The sequence below is a fragment of the Canis aureus genome, chromosome 24 (assembly GCF_053574225.1).
Source record: "Canis aureus isolate CA01 chromosome 24, VMU_Caureus_v.1.0, whole genome shotgun sequence".
In the NCBI taxonomy this organism is placed as follows: Eukaryota; Metazoa; Chordata; class Mammalia; order Carnivora; family Canidae; genus Canis; species Canis aureus.
The window spans coordinates 23,285,149-23,309,257 of record NC_135634.1 but is presented as its reverse complement, the minus strand read 5'-3'; the positions used below and the strand labels follow the sequence as shown (position 1 = coordinate 23,309,257).

General features: G+C 33.5%; 1 non-coding gene across 1 annotated transcript; it reads right to left on the bottom strand.

Annotated features, from left to right (window-relative positions):
• Positions 1 to 12,994: 12,994 nt before the first annotated feature.
• On the bottom strand, positions 12,995 to 13,101 carry LOC144296651 (U6 spliceosomal RNA). Its single transcript, XR_013363666.1, has one exon. It is a non-coding gene; the product is annotated as a U6 spliceosomal RNA (small nuclear RNA).
• Between the last annotated feature and the right edge of the window lie 11,008 nt (positions 13,102 to 24,109).

The window sequence follows — 24,109 nt, the reverse complement described above, 5'->3', positions numbered from 1 at the left end:
GTATATAATATATAGTACACACATGATTTCCTTGCTATCATTAAAACTCTTACATAAAAACATAAACTATTTTTTATTAAGTTTTATTTTAATTACTGGGTGTTCATCAAGACAAGTGTACTCCTTAATCTCATCACCTATTTCACTCATCCCCATACCCACCTCTCTTTTAACCCAGTTTTTCTCTATAGTTAGGAATCTGTTTCTTAGTTTGCCTTCCTTTTTACCCCAATGTTCATTTGTTCTACTTCTTAAATTCCACCTATGAATGAAAACATATGGTATTTGTTTTTCTCTGACTGACTTGTTTCGATTAACATTATACTCTCTTGTTCCTTCCATGTCATTGCAAATGGCAAGATTTCATTCTTTTTTGTGGTTGAATAATATTCCATTGTGTATGTGTGTATATATATATTCTTTTTCTCTATTCATTCATCAATCAATGGACACAGGCTATTTTCCATACTTTGACTATTGTATAATGCTACAATAATGCATGTATCCTTTTGAATTAGTTTTTTTTTGTATTCCTTGGGCAAATACCCAGTAGTGTGATCACTGGATCATAAGGTTGTTCTATTTTTAACTCTTTGAGGGACCTTCACACTGTTTTCCACAGTGGCTGCTCCAGTTTGCATTCCCACCAACAGTGCAAGAAGGTTCCTCTCTCTCCACATCCTCACCAACACCTATTGTTTCCTGTGTTATTGATTTTAGTCATTCTAACCGTGTAAGGTGATATTCATTGTAGTGTTGATTTGCATTTCCCTGATGTTAAGTGATTATGAGCATCTTTTCATGTGTCTGTTGGCCATCTGTATGTCTTCTTTGGAGAAATTTCTTCTCATTCTTCTGCCCATTGTTAAATTTAAATTATTTTTTGGGGGGTGGTGTTGAGTTTGATAAGTTCTTTATATATTTTGGATACTAACCCTTGGGTCATTTGCAATTATCTTCTTCTATTTCATAGGTGTCTTTTAGTTTTGTTGATAGTTTCCTTAAACAAAAATTATTTTGAGTTTTCAAGTCTCTTATATTACAGAAAATACAGAAGTATAAGTGAAATGGTTAGTAGTCAAAGAACCATAATAAATTATGCAACACTGAGGCAAGTTTTTGTTGTTAATAGAAAATTATATATTTGGGGATAAAACATTTAAGAGGAGTGAAAAAATATCACCAAAACATTCTATCTGTGTTTCTTAGTTACAATTTAAGGACATATTAAAATATTAATCTTTAAAAATGGCCAAATTATGTGACAGAGTTAGTGAATGTTGGTTTAAATATGATGTCAGAAATTCAATTCAGAAGTACAATTTATAAAGTTACTGGTGGCTCTGGAAAAAAAGTGTAAAGGACCCTAGAGATTTTGTTGTTATGGAATTGAGATCTAATCAGGACAAAATCAAAAATATTTTAACTGAAATGCAATCCAAACTGGATGTTCTAACTGCTAGGGTTAATGAGGTAGAAGAGAGAGTGAGTGACATAGAAGACAAATTGCTGGAAAGTAAGGAAGCTGAGGAAAAAAAGAGAAAAACAATTAAGAGCCCACAAAGAAAGGCTTAAGGAAATAAACAATGGCTTGAGAAGGAAGAATATACATCTAATTGGGATTCTGAAGTCCCAGAGAGAGAGAGGACCATAGAGTATATATGAACAAATCATGGCTGAGAATTTACCTAATCTGAGGAAGGAAACAGGCAATCAGATCCAAGAGAGAGAGAGGACACCCCCAAAATTAATAAAAAACATTTAACATCTTGACATTTAATAGTGAAATCTGCAAATTTCAAAGATAAAGAGAAAGTTCTTAAGGCGCACGAGGCAAAAGATTCTTAACTTATATGGGCAGAAATATCAGATTAACAGCAGATGTCTCCACAGAGACCTGGCAGGCCAGAAAGGGCTGGCATGATATATCCAGGGTCCTAAATGAGAGGAACATGCAGCCAAGAATACTTTACCAAGCAAGACGGTCATTCAGAATAGAAGGTGAGATAAAGAGATTCCAGGATAGACAGCAACAGAAAGACTATGTGACCACCAAACTGTCTTTGCAGGAAATATTAAAGGAAACTCTGTGAAAGAAAGAGGGTTCCCAAAGAAACAATCCACAAAACAGGGACTGTATAGGTATTATGATGACACTAAATCCATATCTTTCAATAGTTAATCTGAACGTGAATGGGCTAAATGATCCCATCAATAGATGCAAGGTATTGTATTGGATAAAAAAGCAAGACCCATCTATATGCTGTCTACAAAAGACTCATTTTAGACCTAAGGATACCTTCAGCCTGATAATGAAAGGGTAGAGAACCATTTACCATGCAAATGGTCCTCAGAAGAAAGCTGGAGTAGCAATCCTCATATCAGACAAATTAGGGTTTATACCAAAGACTATAGTAAGAGATGAAGAGGGACACTCTCTCATACTTAAAGGGTCTAACCCACAAAAGGACCTAACAATCATGAATATTTATGCCCCTAATGTGGGAGTCACCAAGTATATCAACCAATTAATAACCAAAGTAAAGAGATATTTAGACAATAATACAGTAATAGTAGGAGACTTCAACATGGCACTCTCAGCAAATGACAGATATTCTAAGCAAAGCATCATCAAAGAAACAAGCACCTTGAATGATACACTGGACCAAATAGATTTCACAACTACATACAGAATGCAACTGAATACATATTCTTCTCAAGTGCACATGGAACTTTCTGCAGAATAGACCACATACTGGGTCACAAATAAGGTCTCAACCAATACCAGAAGATTGGGATTGTCCTCTGCATATTTTTAAACAATACTTTGACACTAGAACTCAATCACAACAAGAAATTTGGAAGAAACTCAAACACATGGAGGTTAATGAGCATTCTAAAAGATGGATGGGTCAACAAGGAAATTAGAGGGGAATAAAAGAGATTCATGGAAACTAATGAAAATGAAAAACACCATTCAAAATATTTGATATTCAGCAAAAATGGTCCTAAGAGGGAAAAAGCATCGCAATATAAGCCTCCTTCAAAAAATTGGAAAAACTCAAATACATAAGTTAACTTTGCACCTAAAGGAACTGGAGAAAGAACAGCAAACAAAGCCTAAAGCAAGCATAAGAAGATAAATAATAAAGGTAATAGAAAACCTGAACAGGCCAATTAAAGTGAGGAAATAGAAGCAGTCATCAAAAACATCCCAAGACACAGGGACTTCCAGGGCCAGATGGCTTCCCAGGGCAATTATACCAAACATTTAAAGAAGAAATAATAGCTATTCTACTAAGGCTGTTCCAAAGGATAGAAAGGGAGGAAATGCTTCCAAATTCGTTTATGAGGCCAACATTACCTTGATCCCATAACCAGACAAAGACCCCACCAAAAAGGAGAATTGTACACCAATATCCCTGATGAACACAGATGCAAAAATCCTCACCAAGATACTAGGCAATAGGATCCAACCGTGCATTAGGAGAATTATTCACCATGAGCAAGTGGGATTTATCCCTGGGATGCAAGGGTGGTTCAACACTCATAAAATAATCAATGTGATAGATCACATTAACAAGAGAGAAAAAAGGAAACATGTGATCCTCTTGATAGATGCAGAAAAAGCATTTGACAAAATACAGCATCCATTCCTGATCAAAACTCTTCAGAGTGCAGGGATAGAGGGAACATTCCTCAATATCTTAAAAGCCATTTATGAAAAGCCCACAGTGAATAACATTCTCAGTGGAGAAAAACTGAGAGCCTTTACCCTAAGATCAGGAACACGACAGGGATGTTCACTCTCATCACTGTTATTCAGCATAGTACTAGAAGTCCTAGCATCAGCAATCAGACAACAAAACGAAATAAAAGGCATTCAAATTGGCAAAAAAGTCAAACTCTCTCTCATCACAGATGACATGATACTGTACGTACTAAACCCAAAATACTCCACCCCAAGATTGCTAGAACTCATACAGCAATTCAGCAATGTGGCAGGATATAAAATCAATGCACAGAAATCAGCTGCATTTCTATATACTAACAATGAGATTGAAGAAAGAGAAATTAAGGAATCAATCCCATTTACAATTTCACCCAAAGCATATGAAACCTAAGAATATACATAACCAAAGAGGTAAAGTATCTATACCCTAAAAACTACAGAACACTTCTGAAAGAAATTGAGGAAGACACAATGAGATGGAAAAATATACCATGCTCATGAATTGGAAGAATTAATATTGTGAAAATGTTTATGCTACCCAGGGCAATTTACATGTTCAATGTAATCCCTATCAAAATACCATGGACTTTCTTCACAGAGTTAGAATAAGGAATCTTAAGATATGGAGTCAGAAAATACCATGAATAGCCAAGGGAATGTTGAAAAAGAAAACCAATGGCAGGGGCATCACAATGCCGGATTTCAAGCTGTACTACAAAGCTGTGATCATCAAGACAGCATGGTACTGGCACAAAAACAGACACATAGATCAATGGAACAGAATAGAGAACCCAGAAATGGGCCCTCAACTCTATGGTCAACTAATATTTAACAAAGCGGGAAAGACTATCCACTGGACAAAGGGAAGTCTCTTCACTAAATACAGTTGGGAAAATTGGACAGCCACATGCAGAAGAATGAAACTGAGCCATTCTCTTACACCATACACAAAGATAAAATGGTTTACAGATCTAAAGGTGAGACAAGAATCCATCAAAGCCTAGAGAAAAACATAGGCAACACCCTTTTTGAACTCGGTCACAGCAACTTCTTGCAAGATACATCTATGAAGGCAAGGGAAACAAAAGCAAAAATGAACTATTGGGACTTCATCAAGATGAAAAGCTTCTGCACAGCAAAAGAAACAGTCAACAAAACTAAAAGACAACCTACAGAATGGGAGATGATATTTGCAAATGACATATTAGATAAAGAGCTAGTATCCAAGACCTATAAAGAACTTATCAAACTCAACACCCAAGAAACAAAAAATGCAATCATGAAATGGGCAGAAGACATGAACAGAAATTTCTCCAAAGAAGACATGCACATGGCCAAGAAACACATGAAAAATGCTCCACATAACTTGCCATCAGTGAAATGCAAATCAAAACCACAAAGAGATACTACCTCACACCAGTGAGAATGGCGTAAATTAACAAGACAGGAAATAACAAATGTTGGAGAGGATGTGGAGAAAGGGGAACCCTCTTGCACTGTTGATGGGAATGCAAGCCAGTGCAGCCACTCTGTAAAACAGTATGGAGTTTCCTCAAGAAGTTAAAATAGAGCTGCCCTATGACCCAGCAATGGCACTACTGGGTATTTACCCCAAAGATGCTGATGTAGTGAAACGGCAGGACACCTGCACCCTAATTCCACAGCAGCAATGTCCATAATAGCCAAACTTTGGAAGGAGCCATATATCCCCTGCAGATGAATGGATAAAGAAGATGTGATACACACACACACACACACACACACACACACTCACAAAGGAATATTACTCATTTGCTTCGACGTGGATGGAACTGGATGGTTTTATACTGAGTGAAGTAAGTCAATAGGAGAAGGACAATCATCATATGGTTTCACTCATACATGTAATATAAGAAATAGTGAAAGGGATTATAAGGGAAGGGAGGGGAAGTGACTGGGGAAGAATTAGAGAGGGAGACAAACCATGAGAGACCCCTAACTCTGGGAAATGAACAATGAGTTGTGGAAGGGGAGGTCGGTGGGGGGATCAGGTAAGTGGGTGACAGGCACTGAGGAGGGCACTTCATGGGATAAGCACTGGGTGTTATAGTATATGTTGGCAAATTGAATTTAAATATTTAAAAAATAAAAATTAATTAAAATGGTCATAGTAATATTATTATTTACTTTAATGACATGTCTCTACTATTTTTACTGATGGATAGTTGACACACAATATTACATTTCTTTCAAGTGTACAACATAGTGATTCAACAAAACTATCCTTTATGGTATTTCACTATAAATGTAGCTATCATCTGATATCCCCATTATTTTTGAAGGAAAATTTGCCATGAGTATTTTGTTATGGGATTCAGTATGTTCCTTTAAAATAAGTTATGATTCATTATAATTCAGTCTGGATATTTAAAGTAAGTAGTTATTTGAATATATCCATATTACAATATATTTTTAAAGTATGAAATTGTCTAGGAATAGCCTGCTGGCCAGGAAGTGTGTCACTGACATTGCTACCTGTGCCAATAATGAAAATGAACAGAAAAGATATTTAAGAATTAAATTCATGTTTAACTTATTACTATTATCGACTATTGATTTATTTGGAATTGATGAAAACATCTATTCAATTTAATTTTTGCCCTTGTGAAATTTAAAAATACATGATGAATAATTACAACTAAGATGTCCTTCAATAGGAGAACGGGTAAACAACCCATGTACAGGGGCACACTACCCCTGTAGTACAGGGGTTCCAGAGTGCCTCAGTCAGTTAAGCATGGACTCTTGATTTCATCTTGGATTGATCTCAGGGTGGTGAGAATGTCTGGCTCCACACTTAGTGGAGATTCTCTCTCCTTCTGCACCTTTCCCCCTCGCTCTCACACAAATGTTCTCTCTCTAAAAAAAAAAAAAAAAAAAAAAAAATTGTGGTACAGTCACACAGAAGAATACTATTCAGAAATAAATGGAGAATGTTATTGATTCATGCCACAATATAAATAATTTAAAAAAAATTTAACTCCACTGTTATTAACAGTGTTATATTAGTTTCATGTGTACAATGTAGTGATTAAACAGTTCCACATATCACTCCATGCTCATCATTATAAGTGTACCCTTAATCTCCTTCACCTATTTCACCATTCCCTCACCTGCCTCCCCTCTGGTAACCATCTGTTTATACTCTATAGTTAACAGCTTCTTTTTTTTTTGGTTTGTCTCTCTTTTGATTTTCCTTTGTTCTTTCTTTTGTTTCCTGAATTCCATACGTGAGGGAAATCTTAATTGCATTTTGTTAAGGAAAGGAAATTCAAAAGGATCCATATTGTATCTTTTTATTCATATGGCAATTTGGGAAGCAAAATTTTAGTGACAGAAAGCAGATCAGTAGGTGCTTAATGATTTGGGAAAAGGGATGAATGGTTTACTATAAGGGGATACAAGTGGAAATTTTAGGGTGATGGAATAATTCTACACAGTAAGAGGGGTGGTGGATGCATGACTCTCTGCATTTGTTAAAGCTAGTAGAAATGTACCTCACAAGTGTTATAATGTATAAAACCAAAAAATCAACCAGGTTTTTAGGGATCTAAGGATAGTATGTAGACTGTGACAAATGAATCTGACAGTGCTATAAATATATGGTACAACTGTGCTGTAAAGTTAGGTAAATAAAACAGTTGGCCTAACACTTTGGAAAATGGTATTTAGACTGGAAATTTTAAGGGTAAAGACAAAAGAAACTATATATAAACCCTGTGTACTGATAATTTTCTTTCATGGGATACATGTTCATAATTTTAATTCTGTTTTATATGTAGTGGCATTGAACAGGTATATGGACAATGGATAGAGGGAGCCAAGTTTCTCACTGTAAAGAGGAAAGTTACAGATGAGCAAAATGGAAGGCTAGAAAAACCCTGTGGTATAAACTGAGTTGTAGGTATATTAACTATGAACTCAGGTTTAGGTAATGCATACAGAGAGATATATTACACAGTATAACTAACAAGATAATTATAGAAGCAATGTGGTAACCCAGATTTAACCCCAGAACAAAAAAAGGGGCATTAATGGAAACACTGGTGAGATTCAAATAAAGTATGAGGTTGAGTTAATAGTAGGGTATCAATGTTGGTCTCTTAGTCTTGACACACTCTCACTATGGTAATGTAAGGTCATACCATAATGAGAAACTGAACTTGGTGAAGATGTAAGAAAACACGCTGCACTTTCTTTGCAATTCTTCTATAAACCTGAAAAATAATTCCAAAACAAGTGCTTGAAAAATTCATGATAACCACAACGATAATTTTTATAAGAATTTAGTTTTATTTCTACTTCTTAAATTAATTTTCCAATCTCAAAGATTATATATTTGAAAATGTGTTCCTCCTTCTAGAACTGAACTGGCTTAATAACATGCTATGTTCTTTCATATGGAAGCTACTTTGCAGCTTGGATCTGTAGGTGGTGTGCCAATATACAGAGGGGGCTTTGGGTGTTAAGAACTCATGGAGGGCTTGCTGTTGTAAAATCACAGGATCAACTGCCAAAATCCGACAGTAAGAGGCCCCAGAAGAGATTGAAATCATGTGAAGATGTTAGAAATTTATAGAATACCAACATAAAAAATATCACTGAATCATCCTGTCCAATTTAGGAAGACATTTTTATTCCTACACATAAGTTACCCATTTTTTTCCTAGAGCCATATGTTGTTTATTGTACTGTATATATTATGCCAATTGACACTACAGGGATTGTCTTAAAATACCTATATTAGAAAATGATTCATATCATTAAAAATATAGATTTGTAAAATATGAATTCCTGAAGAAACTCTGCTTTCAGTTATTGAGATAGAGTGTTGCCATGATATCTCTTGCAATGGAGACCTAGTGGTCTCCACTTTTGGAACAGGTGCCAAATAATAGCATCTCTGCTCTCCAAGCCCTAATCACCAGTGAAGGGCTTACTTTCTTCGAATATGCCATTTCTTTTTAAAAGTTCTGCCTTTGGGACACCTGGGTGGCTCTGCGGTTTAGTGCCACCTTCAGCCCAGGGCGTGATCCTGGAGTCCGGGGATCGAGTCCCACGTTGGGCTCACTGCATGGAGCCTGCTTCTTCCTCTGCCTGTGTCTCTCCCTCTATCTCTCTCTGTGTGTCTCTCATGAATAAATCAATAAAATAAAATAAATAATAAAATAAAAATCCTGCCTTCCTTTTAAACCAGTAATTAAAAGGATGATACTTAGGAAATAAAATTATAAAAATAAAAGGACAACTAGGGAAGGGATATATACGTTGATAATTCCTTAACTGAGACATCTGGGATCAGTTGTTTTTTCAGAATTCTGAAATCTTTTAATTTAATAAAGATAATTCATTAATTATATCATATGCAGCATAATATCTTTCCGGGCAAGAAGATATTTTTGTATTTTAATATTTGTGCAGCAAATTTATGATGGTTCACAGTAAGACAAATAAAGACTTTAAAGGTTTTGGCAATGAGTTCAGGTTTCTTTAGATTTTGCTGCTATATAAGCTTAAAGTCCCACCATTTTTCAGAATTTCTTTCTTCTTTCTTTCTTTCTTTCTTTCTTTCTTTCTTTCTTTCTTTCTTTCTTTCTTTTTTTTTTACTTCAGGATTGCTGATAACGGATCTGAACCTGTTAAGTGTTTTTTTTTTTTTTTTTTAAAGATTTATTTATTTATTTTAGAAAGCGAGAGAGCATGAAGGAGTACACAGTGGGGAGGTGCAGAGGGAAAGGGAGACAAAAATTCTAGCAGACTCCGCACTGAGACTCAAGGAGCTGGTTAAATCTCAGGATCTTGAGATTAAGAGCTGAAACCAAGAGCTGGATGCTCAACTGACTGTGCCATCTGGGCATTCCTCTTTATTATTAGAGACTATACCTGTTTGAATTCCATACTCAAATTTAAGTACAAAATATCCCCAAATTTCCGAGAGGTCATAAAAGGATGCCCACACATCTGGTTTTGCATAGCAGAGACCATTCTTGCCTATCATCTGTGAGTACCATCCTGTTTAACATTTAGTACTCTAAAGATCCTGGTTTGGATGACAAATTATGTAATCACCATAGTTAAAGCCTTTCTTGGAAAGGACTGTTCTACTTTGGCAAAACTTATACAATAGGACTAAAAGTCAACAATGCAAGCCTGGAGATTTCGTGTATGTGGAATACATGTTGTTTTAATTTTAAACAATATTAGGTAATCATGTGATTGAAAATAAGTTTTTAAAAAATCAGAATAATACTGTGTCTAATTTAAACATCAAGTGATTCTCCGAATACTTATACATGTCATTGCAGTACCTTCCCTTAACTTTTATGGCCCCAATTCCTGTTTCCCAAAGGCAACTAATTAGGACATTTCAGGCGGATTTTCTTTTTTGGTAATTGATTTTCTTCATGATTTTAATAGCTTTTTTTTCTTATGTATCTACCACACAACACATCTTGTGGACTGTATAGTTTAGTGGAATAATAGATAATAAAGTATATGAATAGTTAATAGGCACATTAGATGATAGGGTAGAGGATAAAGGTCTTATGGAAGAAAGGAAGCAGGTACAGTTATTCAAAGTGCCAGGAGATGAAGTACTGTGTGCAATTTAAAATAAGATATTCAGGGTGTCTTACTGAAAAATATGTAATTAAGAAAAATTTTGGAAGTAAAGGAGTCAACCATGGAGTAATCTGTAAGAGTATTCCACCAAGACAGCTAGCTGCCTGTTATATTGTGTTGCATATGGTATTAAAATGCCTTAAAGTTGCCTTGATTGCCCTGGACTCTCAGCTCCACCTTCTCAATGTTAGGAGACTTAGTTCTCCATCTTACTGCACTGAAGGCTTGAAATTCCTCAATGCAACATTCTGGAGCAATCATGGGACTCATCATGTTTTTTCCCGATCTCTCAGGAATCACTATTATTCATTGACTGATGTCCAGTAGTTTTGAAATTTGTTGTTTCATGTATTTTTATTGGAATTGTGTGGCGTTACACATATACACTCTTACAGATAATTCCATTCTCTGTATTCCATCTTGACTTTCAGTAGTGTGTCATCACCAAAACATACACACACACACACACACACACACACACACACACACAAAACAACAACACCCCGTTGAATTAGTGTTGGGGGAAAACTTCTTAGAACTCAGACTGATAGCCTTAGTCAGTCCATCCTTTATGGATGAGAGAAATATCCCTGGCTTACAGTGGATTCCATAGTCATGGGCTACAAACAAACTTTACTTAAAAAATTTCTGTATCACAAGGAGTTATTTTTAAATGCTAAAAAAAAGGAGCCCTGCAATGATGTTTTCACAGCAAATCTGTGACTCTGTGTTGTTTTTCATTTACTTTCTGTATAGGTATTTCATGGTGCTATCTGTCTAATGTAGATGCTATGCTCATAATCTTATCTAGCATCATTATTTTTTATTGTAAAAGAATGCTTTTCATTAATCACAAAAGTTTAGCTACATTACTTTAAAAAACCCTCTCTAATAAAACAAAAAAACAAAAACAAAAAATAAAGATATGATTTCATATAAATAGCATATGTGTTATATCAGGAGACAGGAGTATGACTCAAATGAAATAAAGCCATGTAAAAATATATGTTATATATATTAAAACCCCTCTTTATCCTCTGTAGCCATACTTTTTATTCACAACTATTTAGTGCATTTTAAAGATGACTTCATGAACTTTTTTGTAGGTGAAGCAGTTTTATGTAATTATTTCATAACATGAGGCTGAGGAATTTGTGATAAATAGTGAACTCTGAATGAAGATGGAAGGCTTATTCTAGTTTTCTTCTTTTACACAAACAAAAGCACAAGAACCAAACTCTCCAGGGGAAAAACAGCAACAAAAAAACAATCTGACAGAGTAGGCAGCTAGATATGAGTTGGGAACAAGTTCTTTTCCAACGGAAAAAGGGCAGAAACCATGTTCTATAAAGCTGAGACAGACCCCAGGGGATATGCCTATGTCCTTCCCCACAAAATTGCCCTACAGTAAGGTATAGCTCCATTATTTACATGTACATTGTGATTTTGACCCCCACACAGGGTAAGGCTACCATGATAGTTCAAACAAGGACTAAATAGGGCCAAAAGCTCCCCTTCCCAACTGGTAGAATGAGAATCTTATTTAGATAATTTGAGGCAACCTCAGTCAGAGATCATCATAGCTATGAATAAATTGAGAATAGAGAGGATACTTCTCTCTTCATTCCATATGAAGTATTTGCATTATCTTTAAAAATCACCTTTCTAGAGCTGCATTATACAAAACCATGTCAGCCATGTGCTGTTAGTCTCTGAGAGAACAAACATATCTATGTTAGCAACGGGATAAAAAGAAACTGGCAAAATTCATTGTTTTGCAAAGAACATTTATGGTCCCATCAATCAATGCTTGAAGGACCAAAACTTCCATTACACTTGGCAGACAAAGAAATATGGGAATTAAGTAAAGAGATAAGGAAACATAAAATTGAATGTATTTTCAATAGCAGGTTGAATAAAGCTTTCTTTCTTTCTAATTTTCAAGAAGTGGTTAATGTGCTCATTATACAGTGTACAACATGAAAAACGTACTGCTTACTTAGTAAGAAAATCCAAAGAGATTAATGGGTTAAAAAAGTCCACAAAATTCTTCACTGTGAAGATTTATCATTCATAAAATTTATGAGAAAGGCATATTTATCGGTAAAACAAAAGAGACATTTTAAAATGTTTTTGTTATCATTCTTAAGGTTAAGTCAAATTCCTAAAATTGGGAGACACTATTTTACCTACATCTGAAGAAAAACTAACAAGGATTAATGACGTGCTCTGCTTGACCTAGCTGATTTGTTGAAACACATTGAAAAGAAAACCACTGTATAGTAGTTATTAAGTTTTTTTGAACAATAATAACTTATTGCTCTTAAATTTTTTATGGATTATGGAGCATGGAAGGTAAAATTAGTAGATATATATATATATATATATATATGAAAGAAATTTAAAGTCAATGCATATATATGTGTGTGTGTGTGTGTATATATATATATATATATACTCTGAAAGAAATTTAAAGTCAATGCATGAATTTCCCATAAAATTTTATTTTTATGAAATAGGAATGAACTTAACACACTCCTGAGGTCTTATTCAGGTTTCCAAGCCTGAACTTTTATTTTTTTTTTATTTTTATTTATTTTTTTTAATATGGAACGCTTCACGAATTTGCATATCATCCTTGCGCAGGGGCCATGCTAATCTTCTCTGTATCGTTCCAATTTTAGTATATGTGGTGCCGAAGTGAGCACCCAAGCCTGAACTTTTAGCATAAGAACAATCCATAGAGATATGGGTTGAAGAGAAAAAAATATGATTACTTTCAAAAAGATAAAACATTAAAGTCCTAGATTTTTATAACTTTCACTACAATTTAGAGTACAGATATTTGTTTCTGAATTGGATCTAAAACCAGTAGATATTATATCAATGAAAAAGATTCATAAGGAAATCTTGTATAATTGCTGATTTTTCAAAAAAAGTTGTCTGAGCATGGACTTTAGAGTATATCTAGTAAAATAACTATTTAGAGCTCACTGATCAGAATAATACCTAAATACTTTTTTAGAACAGAAATTTTTCCTTGGCTTTTCAGGTTAAGAGATAGAGCAAAAGCTGTAAAATTACTAGAATTGAATGAGAAGGTACACTACAATTTGGAAAATAAAGATTATTATGAAATTCCAGAGCTGAGTGAAACTATTTGTACCTTATTATTTAGATACTACAGAAACTATGTGTTTTACATTCAAATTATCAATTTATTATTTCCCTCTATGTGCAATGAAAATTTTTATTTTGATTTATCACAGGCTGCTTAAATTATGTAGTATTTGATTTGTAAAAAATTATATATATCGTATATAAACATAATAAAAATAAACACCCATGGCCATATTACCATATTTAAATTGAATGTTACCAATAACATTGAATATATATGTGCACTTCAAACTCTGTCTTCCTACCCCGTTGCTAAACAACTATATTGAATTTTGGCTTAATGTTATACATTCAATAATGTATCATAGGGATCCCTGGGTGGCGCAGTGGTTTAGCACCTGCCTTTGGCCCAGGGCGCGATCCTGGAGACCCGGGATCGAATTCCACGTCAGGCTCCCGGTGCATGGAGCCTGCTTCTCCTTCTGCCTGTGTCTCTGCCTCTCTCTCTCTCTCTCTCTCTCTGTGACTATCATAAATTAAAAATAATAATAATAATAATAATGTATCATATATTTTTATCCTAAGATTTTGCCTGGTTTTAGATCTTATAGAAGAAGTATAATATCCTAAGACTTGCATATGGGGGCTCAAATTAATATTCCTAAGACTCATGTATGTCACTGAATGTGGCTTTAGTTTGTTTGGTGTCACATTTGTAGAGTACTTCTTTAATTCATTATACATACTCTATCTTGCCAATAGTTATTTGAGTTGAATTTATTTCACTCCTTTAAGAACAGCATTGCAACCATTTGCTTCAACGTGGATGGAACTGGAGGGTATTATGCTGAGTGAAGTAAGTCAATCAGAGAAGGACAAACATTATAGTTCTCATTCATTTGGGGAATATAAATAATAGTGAAAGGGAATAGAGGGGAAGGGGGAAGAAATGTGTGGGAAATATCAGAAAGGGAGACAGAACATAAAGACTGCTAACTCTGGGAAACGAACTAGGGGTGGTGGAAGGAGAGGAGGGTGGGGGTGGGGGTGAATGGGTGATGGGCACTTGAGGGGGGCACTTGACGGGATGAGCACTGGGTGTTATTCTGTATGTTGGTAAATTGAACACCAATAAAAATAAATTTATTATTAAAAAAAAAGAACTGCATTGCAATGAATAATCTCCTAAATGTCCCTTAACTTCATTCTTCTGTAGGTGAGGTAATATAATTTTCTCTCTACTCTTCTGAGTTCTTGGTTGAATCCCCCATAAAAAAAGACAGATTAACAAGAGAAAAGCAAAGAGAAGTGTATTAACATGTATACCTCCTGTATAAATGAAGAATATTCAGGGAAAAAGGAGGAAGTCCCTGAGGTGGCTTAGAATTCAGGTTTAAATACTATCATAATAGAAAAAAAAAGGAGAGGGAAATGTAGACAGTTTAGTGGAGAGTAAATTATTTTTAGGAAAGTAACTTTTTTTTTTTTTTTTTTTTTTTTTTTAGGGAAGTAAATTATTTTTAGGAATAGGAACTTAGAAGAAAAGATAGGAGGTAGGATAGTTTGTTACAAAGTTTGTCTGGCTATGGGTGCTGCTAATTTCTACTATGCTGTCCTGTGATAGGAACTCCCAGGAAGGAGATCTGTGGCATCTGAGTTCCTTTTGGAGAATTCATCTTTAGGCAGATAAGGAGAGTTCATATGAAGCTTCTCTTGTCACTAGCTGTTTTTCAAGTGTCTACAGCTCAAAATAATCAATATACCAAAAGGGCATATTTTGGATGGCATATTTTGCTAACCTTTACTTGCAAGATAATAATACTGAAGAATTATAGGGTATTGAATGCTATTCTATCCCAAAGTGGTTTTTACCAATATACACTCACAATGAAAAATCATAAAATTTCTCATCATTCCATATTTTATCCAAAACTGCATATTGTCACACATCTTATTTGTGGCCAAACCAGTGAGCATAAAATTCTATCTTATTGTGATCTCATTTACCATTTCACAGATTACAAATGAAGTTAAGAACAAAATTTCATAGATGTTTATATTTTCTCCTTGCCCTGAAACCCACCTCCTTCTTATTCCTTCTTGTTCCCTGTCTTTTTTTTTTTTTTTAATTTTTATTTATTTATGATAGGCACACAGTGAGAGAGAGAGAGGCAGAGACACAGGCAGAGGAAGAAGCAGACTCCTTGCACCAGGAGCCTGACGTGGGATTCGATCCCGAGTCTCCAGGATTGCACCCTGGGCCAAAGGCAGGCGCCAAACCGCTGCGCCACCCAGGGATCCCCGTTCCCTATCTTTATTTTCATTTTCCCTTTAACACGCTGAGTTACCTCTGTACAAATTAAATTTGAGTTTAGTTCACTTCGGACTCTTTTCTGTACTGCAATAATATATAATGATTAAAATCTGTCTTTGCCACTTTATTTATCATCCAGCCCTACCTTTCACAAGGTACATACTACTGGTTAGGTAGAGAGATTCGCTGCTGCGGTACCCAGGGCTGAGTCCAGCACATGCTGGTAGAGTACATACCGTCAAGCAGAAACATGCCAGGCCTCTTCGTCTTGTTTCACCCCCTCCCCACACCCAGGGAAGCAAGACTTCCCCAGTAGCCACACTGATTTCCTTGGCCTATATATTTGCCTATGTGATCAGCTACAGAAGCTACTCAGCATCAGGAGAGCTTTGATTTTGCTACACTCAGCAAGTACATGCAAGGATGCTCAAGACTAGTAGCAAGCTGTTTTTCCAGTGGACTTACTTTTCTATGACCTTGAAAAAGGTTTCTGACACATGAATTTGTTGATTTTAATAACGCAACACAAATGATGTTATGTTTTATTGGTTAGCATTTCATAATAATTCCTATTACTGTCATAAAGATTTCTCACCATACTGTATTATTTATATTTTTACATCTTTTGGTATATGATCTTGTTTTGACATCTGAAAAAAAAAAAAAATTCTGGCTGAGGCAAGGGTGCCTGCTTCTCCAGTTGGTCAATTCTCAGAGATAGCCTAGGGCTCAGGTTGGGAGCATACATTTGATACGTAAACTAAGGAATGAGGAGCCATCCCTTCTCGGGCTTGTACACTCCAGCAGACAGTATTCCTCTGCCTTAATATCCCAGGGCCAGGCAATTAGTTTTACAGTCCCTCTCTCCCAACACCCAACAGAATTATTTAAACTAGCCAATCCTAAACTGCTCATTCTGCCCTGCCTATCCTTTCCCATAGAAACCCCAATAAAGCCTTTGGTCTAATGACTTCTCCTCCCTCTTATATTCTCCCTCCTGACCCCCTGGTGTCCCTTTTTTTAAAAAAAAGATTTATTTATCTTTATGTGAGAAAGAGAGAGCATGTGGGGAGCAGGTAGGAAAAGGACAAAGAATCCAAGCAGACTCTGTGCTGGGCACAGAGTCCACACGGGGCTTAATCCCATTACTCTGAGATCGTGACCTGAGCTGAAATCAATTGTAGATGCTTAAGGTACTGAGCCACTCAGGTGCCCCAATATCCTGGTTCTTCTTATTTGGCCTTGAAAAGCATGTCCTGTCTCCTTTTTCTAGCACCTGTGGGCATAATAAACTTTATTTTCCAGAGGTTTTCCTCTGTTTCCTCTTGTGGCATCATCTGACAATCACATAAAAAATAAAAAACATTCTGCATATTTACTTTAACTTATTGGTAATTTATTACCAATAAATTATTGGTAATTTAGGGAAATTTCAAAAGTAATTCTGACTCAATCAGTTTTCTAAAACACTCTTCTTTACCTCTAACTGTATCAATGTTCTGGTTTTGCTATTATTTATGTAATTTTGACATCTCCCAAACCCAAATTTTCAATATATGTCTGTTTAGAATCCTTGAAGCTTTCTTCATATTAGATTCAATTATAACAGCTCCAGTAAAATATTCCAGATTAGAACTAGGCTCAATAATGTATTTGCTTTGAGATTTTGGGTAAAGTTATTTATAATTTCTGAATCTGTTTTTCTAATCTTAGCTTTCTATTTCTGCTTTAACAGATTACCACAAACTTAGTGGCTTACAACTCAATTTTATTAGATCTGGAAGTCAGAAAAGGTATACTCAAGATGTCAACAAGATGACATTCCTTCTGGATGTTCCAAGAATCCATTTTCTCACCTTTTATGGTTTCTAGAGGCTGCCTGTATTGTGTCCCTTTTTTTGTCTCCAAGCTCTATTTGCATCATAATATTTCCTTCTAGGATTCTGACCCTCTTGTCTCCCTCTCATAATGACATCATGATTACATTGGGCTCACTCAGTATCTATCACTTAGGGACATCTGCAAAGTCTTTTTTACTATGCAAGGTGATAATTACAAATTCTAGGAATTAGAACTTGGTTATGTTTGTTGGGAAGGGCATTTTTCTGTCTACCACATCATCTTTTAAAATTGGGAAAAGAACACCTTCTGTACTTATCTCCATGGTTTATCACTAAGCTCAAATGAGATAATTTTGGGAATGCTTTATGCAATCAGTAAAGGTATCACTTACTATAGGACAATCCGTCCTGTATGTATTTCTCTTTATTATATGTACATTCTTTTCTCTACATCCCCATATTGTTATAAGAACTGATTTCAATGCTGTGATTCATATACCTGTAAGAACACAAAAAACACTTACCTCTAAATGGCTAAAAATGTTGCATCTCAACAACTATTCTCTAGCATACAGTCCAAACTAAAGATCTAACTTCAATATTCCTCTAAAAATCACAAATTATTCTAGCATCATTTTCCTAATGTTATTCAAAGACAAGTCTGCAACATTCAAGTTTTCATATAAGGGTGTCTGTTTCTGAGATTGTTTTTTTTTTTTTTTTCTTGTCTTATTGTTCCATTTGATTATCTCTGCCATATACCCAAGTCTCAACTGCCCTAGCTTTAAAATCAATTTTGATGTCTGGCAAGACAATTTCTTTATTCTATCTTCCCTGCATATAAATATTAGAATTTGTCAAGGGTAACCAAAATCTTGCTGATATTTTAATTGAAATAGTATTGTGTCTAAAAATCAATTAAGAAGAAATGAAAGTGCCTGAGTGGCTCAGTTGGTTAGCATCTGCCTTTGGTTCAGGTCATGATCCTGGGGTCCCACGACAGAGTCCCACGTCAGGCTCACTGCTCAGTGAGGAATCTGTTTCTCCCTCTGCCCCTCATTCCACTCATATATTTATATCAATAAAATATTTGAAAAAAAGAAAGAAATGAAGAAATTATTTTCTGAGGCATGGTATAACAAATATTTATTGAGGCCTTATTTAATGCAATAAACATTGTATTTTCTATATATTTCCTATAATTGGATAGCATTTTAAATTGATTTTAAGCATATATTTTGCTATATGTCTTTATTATTTTAATTATATGTCTATAACTATTTAGGATTCTCAGTGCAGATAATAATATCTTCCATAATATTCACAGATTTGTTTTCCTTTATTATCCTCCTAAAATTTAGAATTATGATTGCTGAAAACATTAAGTAAATACGCATTATCAAGATCAGTACTTTTACTGGGCTGTCAAAAATAAATGCTGAAATCTGTCAATGCTTTTCCTACATTTATTGAGATGCTCATATGTTTTTCTGCCATGAAAATGGTAAAGTATCTTATTTTGTTAAAGTGTTCCAATATTCTCAGGTTAACTCCAATATCTCATAATATATTAGATCTCTGCACCTTGTTGCATTAGATTTATTAATATTTGTTTAACATTTTTGAAATCTATATTCATGAATGAATGCAATCATTTAGAAAATCTTTGTTTTCTTGCACTTGTTCAATTTTGTTAGAGAAGTTATGTTGACACCATAATTAGAGTTAGGTGCATTCCCTCTCACTCTTTTTCTTTCTTTTGTATTCTATGACAAAGAAATTTAAACAAAAAAATAATGATTTGTTTACTGATATTTTCATGAAGTTTACCTATAACACCACATCAATTTGTTCCTTTCCAAAAATATGTTTAGAATTGATTCAATGTTGGTTATATTACTACTATACTATAGAATAAAGTAAAACTATAGTATTACTCAAGCATGCTTTTCTTAAATTAACTATACAGTTGACCCTTGAAAAACTCATAGGTTTGTGGCATCAACCCAGGAGCAGTTGAAAATCTGGCTATAACCTTTTATTCCTCAAAAACTTAACTATTAATATCCTACAGTTGACCAGAATCCTTACTGATAATGCAAATAGTTAATTAACACATATATTGGATGGCATATGTATTATATTCTGTATTATTACAATAATGTAAACTAGAGAAAAGCTAAGATTAGTAAAAAATCATGAGAGATAGAAAATACATTTACAATACTTACTATAAAAACCTGTGTATAAGTGGACTGGCTTAGTTCAAACTCATGTTGTTCAAGTGTCAATTGCATTTTCCTGGAAACTTGTCCATTTTCATCTAAATTATAAATACACTGCCATCCAGTTTTCAATAGTATGTTCTTATATTTTAGATATTTGCTAAAACTGTACTAATATTCAGTTTTTATATTTTCTTGCCTATACCCAACAAAATATTTTTTAAGTGGTCACATCAAAGAATTAACTTTTGGCTTCATTAATATCTTCCATTCTATCTTTGTTTTCTGTATCATTGATTTTTTTTCTCTTACATAATCTTTTTTCTTGTTATTTTGGTACTGTGTTAAGCTTGGACTAAAAGCTCGTTATCATGCACAAATAAATTTATATGCATTAATGACAATATTTTCCTTCCAAGTATTGTTGTAACTGCACATCACATTTACTGACATGTATATGTATTTCTAATCATTTGTAAATAATCACCATGAATTATTTCTTTGAGCAACGTGCTTCTAAATTTTCAAGTACATAGATTCTTTTTTGTTTCCTGTTTCTACTGGCTTCAAATTTAAATTTTCATTAAAGGATGAATTTTATCATTGTTATTATATGGTAGTTATCAGAACTTGTTTCGTATTTTAAAAGTGGCTAGTTATTTGCAAATCTTCCACGTGTGCTCAAGTAATTCATAAATTATTGTATTGATAGTTCTATATATTTTCTGTAAATGAAAGTCATTATTTTTTGCTCAAATTTTATATTTTCACTAAAATATTGGCAAACAAATAGTTAAGAAAAAAATGCATTTGTAAACTGTAATGATGAATCTGTCATTTTTATACTATTTTATCTATTAAAGATTCATATGTTTAGACTATTTTATTGCTGGTTTAATTAGTTAATTAAATATTTTGTCAAGTAATAGCCTTGACTTTTTAATTTTGCTGTTTTATTGTTTTCCTCTTGTCTTATCCATGCCTTTATTTTAAAGCTTTCTATATAATTATGATTTTAATACACATCTTATAAATAGCATGTAACAATTTTAATGTAACAATTTGGTAATACTAATTTCACTTACCATAATTATCCATTTAAATTTACTCAAATAAGGGAAATATTTAGATTTTTAAAAATAGCATTGCTATTTTTAGATTTTCTATATTTTGCTCTATGTCTAAGTGATGATAGTTATATTATGCAGTCCTTTTTATTATTTATTAGTTATTTTAGAAATTCTATCATGAATATTTATCAAAGCCAAAAGGCAATATATCAGCCCATCTCCTGAATGATATTTAAAAAATAAAATTGTATCACCACCCTATGTGTAATTTTTTCTAGTTATTGAGTCTCTTGTTTTACCTCACAAATTAGGTATTATAAAATAATAACAATTGTATTAAAATGTTTGATTTCATTAACCTAAGTCTATAAAGGATTCTTGCTCACGAATCTTTCTAATATATTTGAGAAATATCTTTAAACAGCTTTATTAAGTGTAATTTTACATTCATGGAAATATACTCTTTTAAGCATACAATTCAAAGGCTATTGACAAATATATAGTTAGCTATGCATAACATATAGACATGATCATTAAATCCATACACCCCACTCCCTGGAAACTACTTATCTGTTTTTGGCACTATAGCTATGACTATTCTTAAATTTCATATAAATGGAATCATAGGTTATATATTCACCTATGTGCCTTGTTTTATTCATAAAACAAAATGCTTTGTGTTTCAACCATGCTATTTTGTGTATCAGAAGTCTTCTTAGTTGTTTATGAACAGCGTTTGATTATATAGATGCACCACTTTTTATCCCTTCACGAGCTGAGGGAGATTTGAGTTGTTTTCATTTTGGGGTGAATACCAATAGAATGCTATAAAAATTTGGTAAGCATTTGTGTGAATATATGTTTTAATTAATCTTAGGTAAATACCAAGGAGTTGTTGAGAACTGCAGTGATTGTATGTTTAACTGTGAAATGTACTGCTAAACTGTGGTCTAAATTGGCTGTACCACTTTTTTATTTCTACCAGCAATACATGGGCATATGTGTTGCTTGCTAGAGCCATGATTTTTAATTTGAGCCACTTTAATGGGTGTATAGTGACATTTAATCGTCGTTTTAATTTGCACTTAATTTGTATTTTAATTTAACTTGTATTTAATGACTAATGATGTTGAGCATGTTTTCATGCTTTAGCCATCGTTGATTTACTTTAGCAATGCATTTGTTCAGATCTTTCACCCATTTAATATTGAGTCATCTGTCTTATTATTAAGTTGGAAATATACATCATATATTCTGGATATAAATCCTTTATCATATACATGTTTTGCAAATATTTTCTCCCAGTGTGTGGTTTGCTTTTCATCTTCTTAACTGTATTTTGAGAATCTATACTCATTAATTTTTATTTTATTCATTTACCACTGTTTTTCTTTATACTTTGTGGTTTTGTGTCCTAAGAAATGTTGATCTAACCCAATAAGAAAAACTGAAGTGTTTGCCTAGCCCAGTAGGAAGGACATTTTTTCTCCTGAGTTTTCTTCTAGAAGTTTTATAGTTCTGACTTATGATTAGGTCTATGGTTAGCTCAGCCACCATGAACCACAAGTTTAAATCCTCTCTGGTTTGGATAAACACATTCAGTGTTTGAATACTGTTCAAGGAAAAGCCAGGACAAATTTAAAAAGTGTAAATAAAAATGTCTTAATCATATAGAGATATATTTCCTAAATTCCGGGTGACTTGCATTTTGACAATTTAGTTATATGATTCCACATGTACTGAATTAATAATTTACCATGCTTGATATATCTGATTAATAAATTCCCCAAATCCTACAAGGAACAGATTTTCCATAGTGGGAAAATTTACTGTTTTCCCAGTATGACAGTTCCATAAGAATTTAGACATAAGTAAATAAATTTTTTACTATCACTGAAGAAAGCAATAGCAATTGAGAAAGATATTTGATGCTTTAAGATTGAACACACACAGAAAACTAATTTTGAAGAAAAAAATTATAGTGAAAAGCATAATGCTTACTCCAGATTCTCAAAAGAATATAGAGTTAAATCAAGTTCTGTAATTTTTCAAATGGTGGGAATTTAAATAGAATTGTTAAAAACTCACAAACCACAAAACAAAAATCCTATTTTCTCTTCTTCTTGTTTCTGGGTCAAGTTATTATCATATTGGTCTCTCTTTTTTTTTACTCCAAGATGCTAACAACACATCATCACTTATAGGTTACATGTCCTCAGTGAACTGCTTACTTCTAAACACACTTGAATCTGGTAGCTTTTTTTACAGCAAGACTAAAACACCAGTAACTTCTTTTCAATTAACACTAGAAATTAAAACAACTTGTCAACATAATTGATCTAGCTTTTTTGTCTTTTGTCCCATTCTGATCTCAATAGATATTTTAACATTATTTTGACAAATGGTTTTTGAAAGACATAATGTTCATAGGCACTGAGAATGAGCAATTTATTGAGTAAAACTCGGTTCCTACAATTCAGAATGTAATAAGTTAGTAAATAGCAAGAAATATAAGCATTTATCACACACTATGATAAGGGTTACACTACAGGTTTATACCAAGATACTTCAAGAATGCCAAAAAGGGTTATCCAAAGAAGCAATGCTCAGTTAGAGACTGACGAAGAATACTACCAGTAGTGAGAGTAAAGCCCCAAAGTGGAAAAAATCAATAAACATGGAAAATGATGAAACATGGAAAATAAAGTATATTTTTAAAAGAAGAATTATTCCCAGGTTTTTGGTGTGGACAAATAAGTAAATAATAGTGACATTAATGCAAATAATTATTTCAGCAGTAGATATATCTATACATTAATTTTTATGATAAGCACAAAATTTAAAAAGCCAGAATATTTTGTAAAATATTTCAGGACATTGTATAAAATATGTCATCAAATTTTAGAGTACTTTTAAATTATTTTATTTTATTTTTATATAATAATCTTTTTTTAAAAAAATAACTCTTCTTAACTTATAGCTCAACTAATTTTAGTGATTTAAGTGGCCATCTAACATCATTTTTATCTAACTCATAAAATGTTATATTTTATATAAGATTTTAAATTTAATAATAATTTGCTTTGAATTTTTATATGGCTACATTATCAATTAAAAAATAATCACAAGAGTAAAATATACAGAGA